Here is a 13716-nt window from a genome sequence, read left to right as displayed (position 1 = left end):
TGTGGATGTATTCGGGTCTCGATGACACCACTCGGATTCACCCGGAGGAGGTCGACGAGGCTACGTTGGAGGGGTGGTTGTCAAGTATCACAGGGAACAAAGATAACCCCCGAGGAGCCAGGAGGATTCCTCCACTCAACCAATCGTATGAAGTAGATCAGGTCCAATTTTGCATCTCTAACTGTGGCCTTGCTTTCTTCATTCTGTTTGCTCAAAATCAATCGACTGACTTTTGTCTTATTTGTTGTCTTCTAGACCATTACTGACATGTACTCGATGCCCAACGGGGCGCAAGAACAGACCGAGGAGGAGGAGGCGAGCGGAGGTGAAAGTGAGGAGGAGTGGCAATCTGATGGTGAGGGGGAAGAGGATGACGATGACTCTAGTGAAGAGGAGGAGGAGGAAGTCGATCCTCCTCGCACGGAAAGGCGATCCAAGCTTATCCACGACCCCGCGAGCGAGCGTGGCAAAGCGGCTGCGCCTGTTGGGCAGTCGTCAAAACGCCCTTGAACGGCTCCTCTGGCGCTGACTGAAAAAGCGCCGAAGCATCCGCGGGCGGCGTCATCAAAGCCGTCGAAGGCCTTGCCCAAGATGAGAATGACCATTCCTACCATTTTCGGGTAACAGCAGAACTTGTGTTTTCTCGTTTAGCATGGACAGACTCTTGGTCGACTCAATGACTAACCGACTGGTTTCTGAAATCTGCAGTGCTGCTACCTCCCAGACCTCCACCAGGAACAAAGACCAGGAAATGGAAGACGCTATCACCTCCAACCTTGGTACGATTTCTGTAGTTTCACTTTTGGTCGATTGGATTTTCGTTTTTAACTTTGGATTTTTCCTGTAGCTCCTCCTCATGTCATTGATCTCCCTAATGATGACGACGAGATGCCACTGAGGGCGAGGAGGAATAGAAAGGCGCCGATTGACAAGACTACTCAGATTGCATCAGTGCTTGAGACATCATCGGTTCAAGAGGGTGGCAATATCACTCGGAATTCCGTGTCCTTCGCTGTGCCGCTGACGAGTGTTCGGCCTTCGTCGTCGACTGCTGACCCACCCTCCCTTTTCGCCACATACCACGTCCCAGAGGACCAAGTGGGTGCTGCTAAGGAGGCTATACGCCAGGCGGGGATCATGATGGAGCAGGTGAAGGCGATCCGGGAGGCCAGCCAAGCGGCCTATGATGTTAGCTCGGCCCTTCAGAGCAACGTCTAGGTAAGTTGGTCACCGCTTGTTCTGTTAGGATATGCTATCTGAATACTTTCTTTCCGAAGGTATTTGTATCTGTACACCCACTGGGTGTGTCGATTGAATTTTTGGATCGGTGGGGGCACGCTGAGTGCACCCACTAGGTGTAGTCCCCGAGACTATAGTGGACTGCTGGCAGTCGACTGTAGTCTTTGTATTTTGAATTTCTTCACTCTAACTTCTTCACTCAGTCTGGTCGGACCATGTCGAATGGAATCTTGGAACCAGTGGGGTCACGCTGAGTGCACCCACTGGGTGTGGTCCCCGAGACCATGGTCGACTGCTGGCAGTCGACTAAGGTCTAAAGAACCTGTGTTTTTTTGGACGATCATGATGAAACCGTGGCTGACTGCTGGCAGTTAGCTATGGTTTTAAGATCATAACCTCTTTATCTCTTTCGGTCGACTGATCGGATCAAGTCGGTAGAACCAGTGGGGGCACGTTGAGTGCACCCACTGGGTGTAGTCCCTGAGACTACCGTCGAATATTTTGATTCGGCTGTAGTCTTAGAAATGTTACGATTTTTCTCTTAGTCACTCGGAAGCACCCTATCTTTGATGTCTGTCGACTGACCCTTCGCAGAAATCTTGCGAGCTTGTGACTCGCTATACTGAATTGGAAAACAAACAGATCCAGCTCGACCTTGACTTGAAGCTTGTTCAGGAGAACTTTCAAAAGGCGAAAGACGAAGCAAAAGGTATGGCTGGTGAGAACTTGATGACTATCTTTATCTTTCTGCCCATTCCTGATTCTGATCTCATTGTCATTTTGCAGATAAAATGAAGGAGGCTCTGAAGAAGAAGGACCATGACCTTGCCGAGGCGCAGAAGGCGGCTTTGGACAAAATGAAGCTTGCGGAAGAAAAACTGGCTTCAGTCGGTAAACTTGAAGAGGAGAACGCCAATCTGAAAGCTGCTCTTGACGCGGCCAACAAGGAGGTCAGCCGTCTGAAGAATGATAAGATAGCTCTGAATGACAAGGCTAGTGAACTGGTGGGGAAGAGGAACGATCTGGAGGCTTATCTGGGAGGGCTCGCCAAGAAGTTATTCATCATGCTTGAGGGTAATCTCTCCTACCCGACTGACTTGTTATCATCGACTTATCGTAGAACTGCTGGTTTATCTTTGAATTGTGTTTACAGAATTCTGCCAAAACTTCGAGGAGGAGACCAGTCGAGTGGAGACAAGCTTGGACCCCATTAACTCTCCTGTGAAGGATGAAACTGCTATGAACGTGCTCCGACTGGAGTCTCGTGTTGCTGGTGTGGTTGACTACCTTGCTCGACTGAAGGTTGCGGCGTCGCGAATCGACACGACACTCTGGCCAGGAGCGACGCTTCAAAATGACCTCGAGTCTCTAATGACTCGACTGAATGAAGTTCCAGGTCGAGTGCAAGAATGGAAGAAGTCCTCCGCCAAGTGCGGCGCTGACGTTGCCCTGTCCCTGGTTCCGCGTTCACTGCAAGGATGCGCGAGAGGAAAAGCTGGCATCCATCAAAGTTGCCAATACCAAAAAGCATGACTTCCAATCTTTCATGGAGACCTTCATTGTTGCTACCACTCGGATTGCTGACGGAATTGACTTGGACCAGTTTGTCGCGCCCTCCAGTCCTCCACCTGAGGAGTAAGAAAAACTTTTATGCTTCGCCTTAAATTTGCCTCGGAATGCCGAGTGGTTTTGTAACCGATAAGCTTTTACAGGCTTGACGCCTGAGCACTTCGGAATCCATAGGATGTTATCTGAACTTGGTTTATCGTTGAATATGCTTGCATTTGCCTTCGAGCAAACTTTGTTCTTCACTCGAAATATACTTTAGTGTTTGAGACGCAGCTCTGAGGTGTAAAATCCAGTCGACCTGCACTTCATCGCTCTTGCAGGTAGGGATGGGGCACAGATTACAGTCGACCTGCGTCCTTGCGGATCGGGATGGAGCGTACGTTGTATTTGTGGCATAGCTCTTAAGGAGAAGGCGGCAGTCGACGTGCACCTCGTCGTCCTTGCACAGCGCACATTGTATTTGTGGCGCAGCTCCGAAGGAGAAGGTAGCAGTCGACCTGCACCTCTTCGTCCATGCAGAGCGCATGTTGTATTTGTGCTGTAGCTCCGAAGGGGAAGGTAGCAGTCGACCTGCACCTCATCGTCCTTGCGGACCGGAATGGATTTCATACTTAGGCGAGTACTGGACTGCAGCTAAGCCCCCGAGTGGGAGGTTTGCTCTCCACTCGGTAGAATTTTCAAATACTTAGGCGAGTACTGGACTGCAGCTAAGCCTCCGAGTGGGAGGTTTGCTCTCCACTCGGTAGGGTTTTCAAATACTTAGGCGAGTACTGGACTGCATCTAAGCCCCCGAGTGGGAGGTTTGCTCTCCACTCAGTAGGATTTTCAAATACTTAGGCGAGTACTAGACTGCAGCTAAGCCTCCGAGTGGGAGGGTTGCTCTCCACTCGGTAGGATTTTCAAATACTTAGGCGAGTACGGGACTGCAGCTAAGCCCCCGAGTGGGAGGTTTTCTCTCTAATCGATAAGATTTTCAAATACTTAGGCAAGTATTGGACTGCAGCTAAGCCTCCGAGTGGGAGGGTTGCTCTCCACTCGGTAGGAATTTCAAATACTTAGGCGAGTACTGGACTGCAGTTAAGCCCCCGAGTGGGAGGTTTGCTTTCCACTCGGTAGGATTTTCAAATACTTAGGCGAGTACTGGACTGTAGCTAAGCCTCCGAGTGGGAGGGTTGCTCTCCACTCGATAGTATTTTCAAATACTTAGGCGAGTACAGGACTACAGCTAAGCCCCCGAGTGAGAGGCTTGCTCATCACTCGGTATGATTTTTTTTACAAACTTAGGCGAAACGGATTCGCAACTAAGCCACCCACTGGGAGATTTCTCACGTAAACAAAAGCAACAACAATCACTCGGAAAATTATAACACTCTTGTCTTTGATAAACAAACTACAGAGGTACTTTTTATTACATCTCATCCGAGTGAGTACTTAAGTATAAAAGGGGCGGAGCAGCTCCGCATTCCAAGCTCGTGGCTCATCAATCTGGCGATCGACATTGTAAAGATGGTACGCTCCATTGTGGAGAACCTTGGTGACGATGAAGGGGCCTTCCCAAGTAGGGGCAAGTTTGTGAGGCTTCTGTTGATCCACTCGGAGGACCAAGTCTCCTTCTTGGAAGGCTCGACTCTTCACGTTTCTGGCATGAAATCGATGCAAGTCCTGCTGATAGATAGTCGATCGGATCATGGCCATCTCTCTTTCTTCTTCTAGAAGGTCGACTGCGTCCTGCCGGGCTTGTTCTGCTTCATCTTCAGAGTAGAGCTCGACTCGGGGTGCATTGTGAATCAGGTCACTCGGCAGAACTGCTTCAGCTCCATAGACCAGAAAGAATGGAGTTCGTCCAGTTGACCGATTAGGAGTAGTCCTCAATCCCCAAAGAACTGATGGAAGTTCGTCGACCCACACGCCTGCTGCGTGTTTGAGATCACGCATCAACCGGGGTTTCAGTCCTTTGAGAATTAGGCCGTTTGCTCTTTCTGCTTGTCCATTCGACTGGGGGTGAGCGACGGAAGCGTAGTCGACTCGCGTGCCTTGAGAAGCGCAAAAGGCTCTGAATTTGTCGGAATCGAAGTTTGACCCATTATCAGTGATGATGCTGTGCGGAACTCCATATCTAAATATCAACTCTCTGATGAAGCTGATAGCAGTACATGCATCAAGATTCTTGATAGGCTTGGCTTCAATCCACTTAGTGAACTTGTCGACTGCCACCAGTACATGGGTGAAGCCGCTCCTGCCAGTTCTCAGTGGTCCAACCATATCCAATCCCCAAACGGCGAAGGGCCAGACGAGTGGAATGGTCTTCAAGGCTGAGGCGGGTTTGTGTGACATATTGGAATAGAAATGACATCCTTCACACTTGTCGACTATCTCCTTCGCCATTTCATTTGCCTTGGCCAGTAAAACCCCGCTTGGTATGCTTTAGCCACAATGGCACGAGAGGACGCATGATGACCATAGGTCCCCGAGTGGATATCGTCAAGAATTATCTGACCTTCTTCTGGTGTTATACATTTCTGACTGACTCCAGTCGCGCTTTCCCTGTACAACTGTCCCTTTATCACAGTAAAGGCCTTGGATCGACGGACGATCTGTCGAGCCTCTTCTTCATTCTCTGGGAGCTCTTTCCTTAGGATATACGCGATGTACGGCACTGTCCAGTCGGGAGTGATGACCAAAACTTCCATGATCAGGTCGACCACAGCTGGGACCTCAACTTCAGTCGGATCCGTGACACTTTTTGGCTGCGTGGATGTGTTCCAAAAACACATTACTGGGAATGGCTTCTCTCTTGGAACCTATTTTTGCCAAATCATCAGCCGCTTGATTTTTCAGTCGGGGTATATGATGTAGCTCTAACCCCTCGAATTTCTTCTCTAGCTTTCTCACTGCATTGCAGTAACCAGTCATGGCCGGACTTCTGACGTCCCACTCCTTCATCACTTGGTTAACCACCAAATCTGAGTCGCCATAGACCATGAGGCAACGGACGCCGAGTGAAATGGCCATACGCAACCCATACAAAAGTGCTTCGTATTCTGCTTCGTTATTGGAGGAATCAAAGTGAATCTGGAGCACATATCTGAGCTTATCTCCTCGGGGGACACCAACACTACCCCAGCACCGGAACCATTCAGCATCTTAGAGCCATCAAAGAACATGGTCCAGTGCTCCGAGTGAACTTGAGTCAGCAGTTGCTGTTCAATCCACTCGGCGATGAAATCTGCTATTGCTTGGGACTTGATGGCTTTCTTTGCCTCAAACTTGATATCTAGGGGAAGGAGTTCAATCGCCCATTTTGCCACTCGACCAGTTGCATCTCTGTTGTGCAGAATCTCTGACAATGGAGCATCGCTGACGACTATAATGGAATGGTCAGAGAAGTAATGAGCAACCTTCTTCGTGGTCATATAAATCCCATATACAAGCTTCTGATAATGAGGGTATCTTTGCTTTGATGGGGTCAAAACTTCAAAAACATAATATACTGGGCGCTGAACTTTAAAGGCTTTTCCTTCTTCTTCCCGCTCGACCGTAAGTACTGTACTGACGACTTGTCCCGTGGCTACAATGTAAAGCAGCAAAGGCTCTTTGCTGATCGGGGCAGCAAGCACCGGCTGGGTGGAGAGCAGGGCTTTTAGCTCTGCAAATGCTGCATCAGCTTCAGGAGTCCACTCGAACTTGTCTGACTTCTTCATCAGTCGGTAAAGAGGCAATGCCTTTTCACCGAGACAAGATATGAATCGACTTAAAGTGACCAAGCAACCAGTAAGCTTCTGGACATCGTGCACACGCACATGACGTTTCATTCGGACTATAGTACCAACTTTTTCTGGGTTGGCGTCGATTCCTCGTTCGGAAACGAGAAAACCGAGTAACTTTCCGCCAGGAACCCCGAATGTGCACTTTGATGGATTAAGCTTGATATCATACCTCCTGAGGTTGGCAAATATCTCTGCAAGGTCAGTCAACAGGTTGGAACCTTTCCGTGACTTGACCACAATATCATCCATGTATGCTTCCACATTACGACTGATTTGAGTGAGCAAACACTTCTGAATCATCCTCATGAACGTGGCTCTGGCATTCTTGAGGCCGAATGGCATGGTGACATAATAGAAGCACCCGAATGGAGTGATGAAAGCTATTTTGATCTCATCGGGTCCATACGGACGGATCTGATGGTAACCGGAATAGGCGTCTAAAAAAGACAGGCGCTCACATCCCGCAGTCGAGTCGACTATTTGGTCGATGCGAGGGAGAGGAAAATGATCTTTTGGGCAGGCCCGATTGATATGTTTGAAGTTGATGCACATGCGAAGTGACTTGTCCTTCTTGGGAACCATGACAACATTGGCGAGCCACTCGGAGTGATAAATCTCTTAGATAAACTCCGCTGCTAAGAGCCGAGCCACCTCCTCTCCAATGGCCTTTCTTTTCTGGACGGAGGACCGTCGAAGATGTTCTTTGATAGGTTTCACTTTTGAGTCGACTCGTAGACGATGCTCAGCCAGCCCCCTGGGAACACCCGGCATGTCAGAAGGCTTCCATGCAAAGATGTCCCAGTTCTCACGGAGGGACTGGATGAGCGCTTCTTCCTATTTGGAGTCGAGTATTGTAGAGATATGAGTCGGAGCAGCACTGGGGTCGGTCGGGTGAATGTGAACCGGTTTTGTCTCACCGGACGACTGAAACACTGATTCCGTAGCGGGCTTCTGGGCTCGCAACAAATCACTCGGGTCTGCAGTTTTCTGGTATTCCTGCAGCTCTACCACTGCCATCTGAGCATCGGCAATCTTTGAGCCTTTCTGGAAGCACTCTTCCGCCTTCTTCCGATTGCCAGTAATAGTGATCACACCTTTGGGACCAAGCATCTTCAATTTGAGGTACACATAACATGGTCGAGCCATGAAACATGCATAAGCTGGCCTGCCCAAAATAGCGTGATAAGCACTCTAGAAATCCACAACTTCAAATGTCAAATTTTCTTTGCGGTAATTCTTGGAATCACCGAAAACCACATCAAGAGCAATTTGGCCGAGTGACTCAACCTTCTTTCCAGGAATGACTCCATGGAAACTCATGTTGCTGGTACTAAGTCTGGACATCGGAATACCCATCCCTTTCAACGTCTCTGCATATAGTATATTCAGGCCACTGTCACCATCCATCAAAACTTTAGTCAGTCGTGTGCCTTCGACGACTGGGTCGACCACCAAAGCTTGCCTCCCAGGGGTGGCTATGTGTGTCGGATGATTAGACTGGTCGAATGTGATGGCAGTCTGAGACCATTTCAGATAACTGGGTGTCGCTGTAGCAACCATATTCACTTCTCGGTTGATAACTTTCAATCGACTTTTGCTTTCAACCTCAGCAAAAATCATCAGGGTGGAATTGACCTGGGGATATCCATCATCACTATCTTCTTTGTCCTCAACTTTGTCCGACTCCTTTTCCTTATCTTTGGGCTGTTTCCCCTGGAATTGCTGGATCAAGAGTCGACACTGTCAAGTGGTATGTTTCGGGTAAATGAGTTTACCCTCCTCATCTTTCTTCGTGTGGATGTGGCACGGAAAATCCATCACGTCATTCCCTTCCTTGTCCTTCACCTTCTTAGGGTTCCAAGACCCTTTGGGCTTCCCTTTAAACTTTCCTTGAGTCATGGCCAAGTCTTCTCCAGGAGCAACTGGCTTGGCATTCCGCTTCTGCTTCCGACTGGAGTTCCCTCCTCCAGTTTCGTGGGCGACTGACTTATGCTTGCCACTCCGGAGCCGATCCTCTTCTTCACCATTGGCATACTTGGTGGCAATCTCCATCATTCGACTCAGAGACATGTCTCCGGTTCGACCGAATTTTAGGTTTAGATCTCTGTACTTAACGCCTTCCTTGAAGGCACAGACTGCCTGGTGATTAGATACATTCTCTACCGTGTGATGCAGCGTGATCCATCTTTGGATGTAATCCCTCAAAGTTTCATTCGACTTCTGCACACAAGATTGCAGCTCTGTCAACCCTGCTGGTCGCTTGCAAGTTCCTTCAAATGTTCTGACAAACACTCGAGCAAGATCTTCCCAAGTGTAAATGCTGCTGGGTGCTAACTGATTCAACCATGCTCTGGCCGAGCCTTCCAACATAAGAGGCAGGTGTTTCATGGCTACTTCATCATTGCCGCCGCCAATCTGAACAACCACCCGGTAGTCTTCAAGCCAAGTATTAGGATTGGACTCACCAGTGAACTTACTGACTCCAGTCGCCAACCTGAAGTTGGGAGGAATCACCGTGGACCTGATGGCTCTGCTGAAACACTCTGGTCCTGAGACGTGTACTCTGCTGCTGGTGGGTACATCTTTGTCATGACTTTCTCGGTGAGCTCTGTTCCTGTCGACCAAACCTTGAACGATAATGGATCTCGCGTCAAAGCCTGGTTCCCTGGGGTCGATTGGAATCCTTCGCCCAACACTGTGATGGCGTCTGTCATCCTGCTATCGAGGCGTGTACGATCCACTCCTTGGGGAAGGGGTGGGCACTAGACGTCGATCATCACGATCGAGTCGGTGATCATACTGCTCACGGTCCTTGTACTGATCATGCCGGTCTCCACGTCCCTCACGCCTCGGGGGCGATCTTGGGCTATGGGCCGACTGGACTGTATTTGCAGCGACGGATCTGCTGTGAATCCTATTCTGCCACTGAGATACAACTGAATTTTGATCTCCTGCTGCCCGGAGTAATGCTCTGATATGTAACAAACCTCTGCCAGCCTCTGACTGGGAAGGTTGAATCGACTCTGCTATAAGGGCTGCAACTGCTAAATTCTGAATCGAAGTTCGATATACCTGAGTCGATGGATCGCCTCCGCCGTCGCCTCCGTCGGTGCGGGGAAAACTGGGAGGACTGCATGGTCCTTCGACCATCAGAACCTCCGCCGCTGGATCACTGCTGTCGCACTCGGATACACTCTCTGCGGAGCCAGTCGGCAGGTCGAACAGGCCGTAGAGAGATTCGTCGGGCTCGATCGCCGCGACTTGGGGGGTGGCCGACTGGCGAGCCACCGCGTGCCTCACCCACTGCTGAAGCCTCGACCGACCGGAGTGCTTGCGCCGACGGGAAATAGGGAGGGAGGACGACACAGGAGCCGACCGATACTGGGTCGACGGTTGCCGCAGGAGGACGCCACGGACGCACGCGCGAAAGTGCGTCGCCCCGCGGACAGGGAGCGCGTCGATGTCGAGCGGAGCCTCCTGAAGCCAAGCGGAGTCGTCGGCGATGAACGTGAGCGTGCCGAGACGGATCTCGCGGCCCTCAACCAGAGCTCTGCCTGAAACCATGATGAAGGAGATTGGAAAAATTGCAACTTCTCCAATAAGTCGCTAAGACACCTGCCCCAAGGTGGGCGCCAACTGTCGTGGTTCTAAGTCTGACAGTAGTGTAGGGGGGTAGGAATGGAAAGGCAAGATCCTAGCTATGGAGTAGTTGTATACGCAAGAGATTTACGAGTTCAGGCCCTTCTCGGAGGAAGTAACAGCCCTACGTCTCGGAGCCCGGAGGCGGTCGAGTGGATTATGTGTGTATGAGTTACAGGGGTGCGAACCCTTTACACCGAGGAGGGGGGTGGCTTATATAGAGTTCGCCAGACCCCTCCGCCCCTCAGTTATGTAGGGTTTAAGGTGCATTAAGATCGGGCGTTACTGGTAACGCCACAACGCCACAAATAAAGTGCTATGATGACCATAAAGGCTACTTAATGATCGGCCAAGTGTCAACCGGGTAATATTTCTGGCTGTCGAGTGGTTGGCTTCATGGTCGAGTGTCTTTGAGTCCGTCGAGTGGGACACTTCTGAGTCAATTGAAAGGTGGTTTCTTCTAGAGATGTCCTTGGAGAGGGTAGTTTGGAAAGGTCCATGACCCTACCCTAGGTACATAGCTTCATCAGGTGGCGCGCCTCACTTGGATCTCTTGCTCAATTTGGAACTGGCGTTTCAGCGTGAGCATATCATATGTGGTCTTCCTTTGCCGAACCATGGCGAAGCCGAAGGGCGTGGGAAGAGCAGTAGAGAGGGTGTCGGGGATATACCCTGTGGTATGACCCGGCCAGAAATATTACCCGGTTGACACTTGGCGACTCAGTGGTCTAACGAACTCACGAGCCCAACGGCTCACTAATGGCCCCGATGGCGGGTCATATAGAGGACTAGGCCCAAGGCCCAGAAGGCCGGCTCATGCTATGGTGGGCCGGTTTACGAGGAAAGACATAAGGAGTTTCCCTTAAAGGGGCAGACTAGGATTCCACTTGTTGTAGAATAGTCCTAGTCCAACTAGGACTCCACATGTAACCCGCCCCTCCAACTTATATAAGGAGGGGCAGGGCACCCCAAGAGGGACAAGTAAGAAGAAACAATCTCTAGGGCTAGACACAGAGAGCCGGCTTACCGACGTCTCCCTCATGAGCATAATGAGACCTAGCCACAAACAACATGTAGGGCTATTACCGGATGATGTTTCCCGGGGCCCGAAGCTGTCTAAATCCTTGTCTTGTGTGTTGCGTCTCTCGTCCCGATCAACCCCTCTCAAGCTACCACATAGATACGTTGGCCTCACGACTAAGTCCTCACACTAGGACATCTGTTGTGACTAATCCATGACAGTTGGCCCCCACCGTGGGGCCAGCGCATGGTGAATTTGAGTTCTTGAAGGGCACCTTCGAAGGGCTCAAAAGATACGCTGTGGGCCGGGTGACCAAGAGATGTCGCGGCAAGCTCTACATCAACTATGTAGGCTGGGGCCCCAACACCGGCTCAATTGAGTATGGGTACCGGGTCCCCTTCGGCAGAACCACGTGTTCATCGGCAAGATCGGCGAGCCGAGCCCTGAGCCGGACATCTGCGCCGACATCATCGAGACGGCTTAGCGTGCGAGACCCGCCCGGGCTCAGCCCATCGTGAGGCATGCCTTCGTGGGATGCATCCATGGAGGGGAATTCTCTGAAGGGTCTGTTTCAGGCGATGAGACGGCCATATACTCTGATGGTGAGTTGTCCATAGGGAGACGGATTCGTTTTATCAATTGCAAGACGACGGGCTTGGGGGCTGTTCCGATGGCAGCAGTATTCCGGACCCATTTGAGCCGCCGAGCAGAGTCGGAATCTTCATGGCAGGTACCGAACCCGTGTTAAATTCATCAACTGCGATGACAATGACTTCCGAGTCAGCAGCGGTGACAGCCGCCGGGGCAGGAGACCCTGCGCGCTCGCCGGCTTAGGTGTTGATGGATCCCATGGACAAGTTGACGACCCTATTAACCGCCGTAGTCAACCCGGCGGATCAGGTTCAACATGATGCGTAAGTGGCACAATTGAAGCTTGACATAGAACAAGCTAAAGAAGACCTGGCGGTGGAAGACGTCAGGATGACTGCAGAGCGGGCGGCTCTGGATGCTCGAGTTCAGCAGATTCAGTCGCAGGCTTTCCAGCTCACGATGGATCAGAACGCGTCAAATGAGGTTATGAGCAGAAGGTACCAGAAGACTCAATCTAGTCTGTCTCCAGTTTATGATCCTAGGAACCTTTTCCACACACCTGGAGCAGGCCCTAGTAACCCGCCGGAGGTAAACCAGGTTGCAGCGCCCGAGGCCGACACACCGGTTCAGCCACGAGTTATGGGCCCCCCACGTCTGAATACTGCCCCGCCTCCTTATGTGCCGACACCACCGGGTCATTATTCTAACCCGGTGGAGAACATGATCGCGACGGCAGCACGACTGGCGGCTCTCCTAGCAGATGGCGACTCACCGACGGTGGTTGAAACACGAAGGGTCAGAGATCTTCTTCAGACAGCCTTAGAACAACATGAGGCGTACTCTTACAGTAGAGACAAGATTCATTCAACCCCACGTTCGAGCTAGAGCAAGAGTTATAGCAGGCACCTAGACTCGCCGGCTGTTTCAAGCAATGCCCAGCTGGCGCGGGAACGATCCGGCTCAGGGTGGGGCTCCTAATGTGCATAATCAGGACAGAGTGCGTCAACAAATTGAGCACGCGGCTTAGCAGGCAGCTCAGCTGGCGGCTCAATAGGCGGCAGAAATAGCAGCTCAGCTGGCGGCTTATCAGCCCCTGCCGGTTTATCCGACGGCATCAGTTAAGGCAGGTTTGGTTACCAGGACTGGGGGTGTACCTTGTTTGGTAACGGCTCTGCGTAACGAACAGTTGCCCAAGGAATTCAAGGGGCCTTGTAAGGTGCCTAATTGCATGGCCGATTTACCGCCTGGTGCATGGATCAAGAGTTATGAGATGGCCATGGAACTACTAGAAGTTAGTGATGCTGCCATGGCTGGTATTTCACCATAATGCTGGATGGAACGGCTCGTAATTGGTTGAAAGCGTTGCCGCCTAATTCCATTGGGTCATGGGCAGAGTTAAAGGAGCGGTTTATTCAGAACTTTAAAGATACATGCAAGCAGCCCATGTCGATTGTGGATCTGACTAGTTGCAAGCAACAGGAGGGTGAGTCCACGACCCATTGGGTGCACCAAGTCAAGGAAATAATGCACTCATCTGATAAGATGGATGCCGGCTCTACAGTGTTAATGTTAGAGAAAAATTGTTGTTTTGAGCCTCTGAAGATGAAGCTGGGGCGGCTCAAGCGCGACTGCACTGACATGGGCCAGCTGATGGTGGCTCTAGTCAAATATGTTGACTCTGATAGTACCAAGGTTTCCGAGTCTGACGATGAGAAGGCAGGGAAGGGAAAGAAGAGCGGCAACGCCAAGGGTCCGCAACATAACCCATCAAATCAAGGTGGCAATAATAAACGTAAGGCTGATGGTAGCTTGGAGTTTGTGGCTAACACCAATGCATAGGGCAACAGTCAGTGGCGTAAGGGGAGGCCACCTCCTCAATCTGGCAGGTCA

This window comes from Triticum aestivum, chromosome 1B, assembly GCF_018294505.1.
Source record: "Triticum aestivum cultivar Chinese Spring chromosome 1B, IWGSC CS RefSeq v2.1, whole genome shotgun sequence".
Lineage (NCBI taxonomy): Eukaryota > Viridiplantae > Streptophyta > Magnoliopsida > Poales > Poaceae > Triticum > Triticum aestivum.
This window is presented reverse-complemented; position numbering follows the sequence as displayed.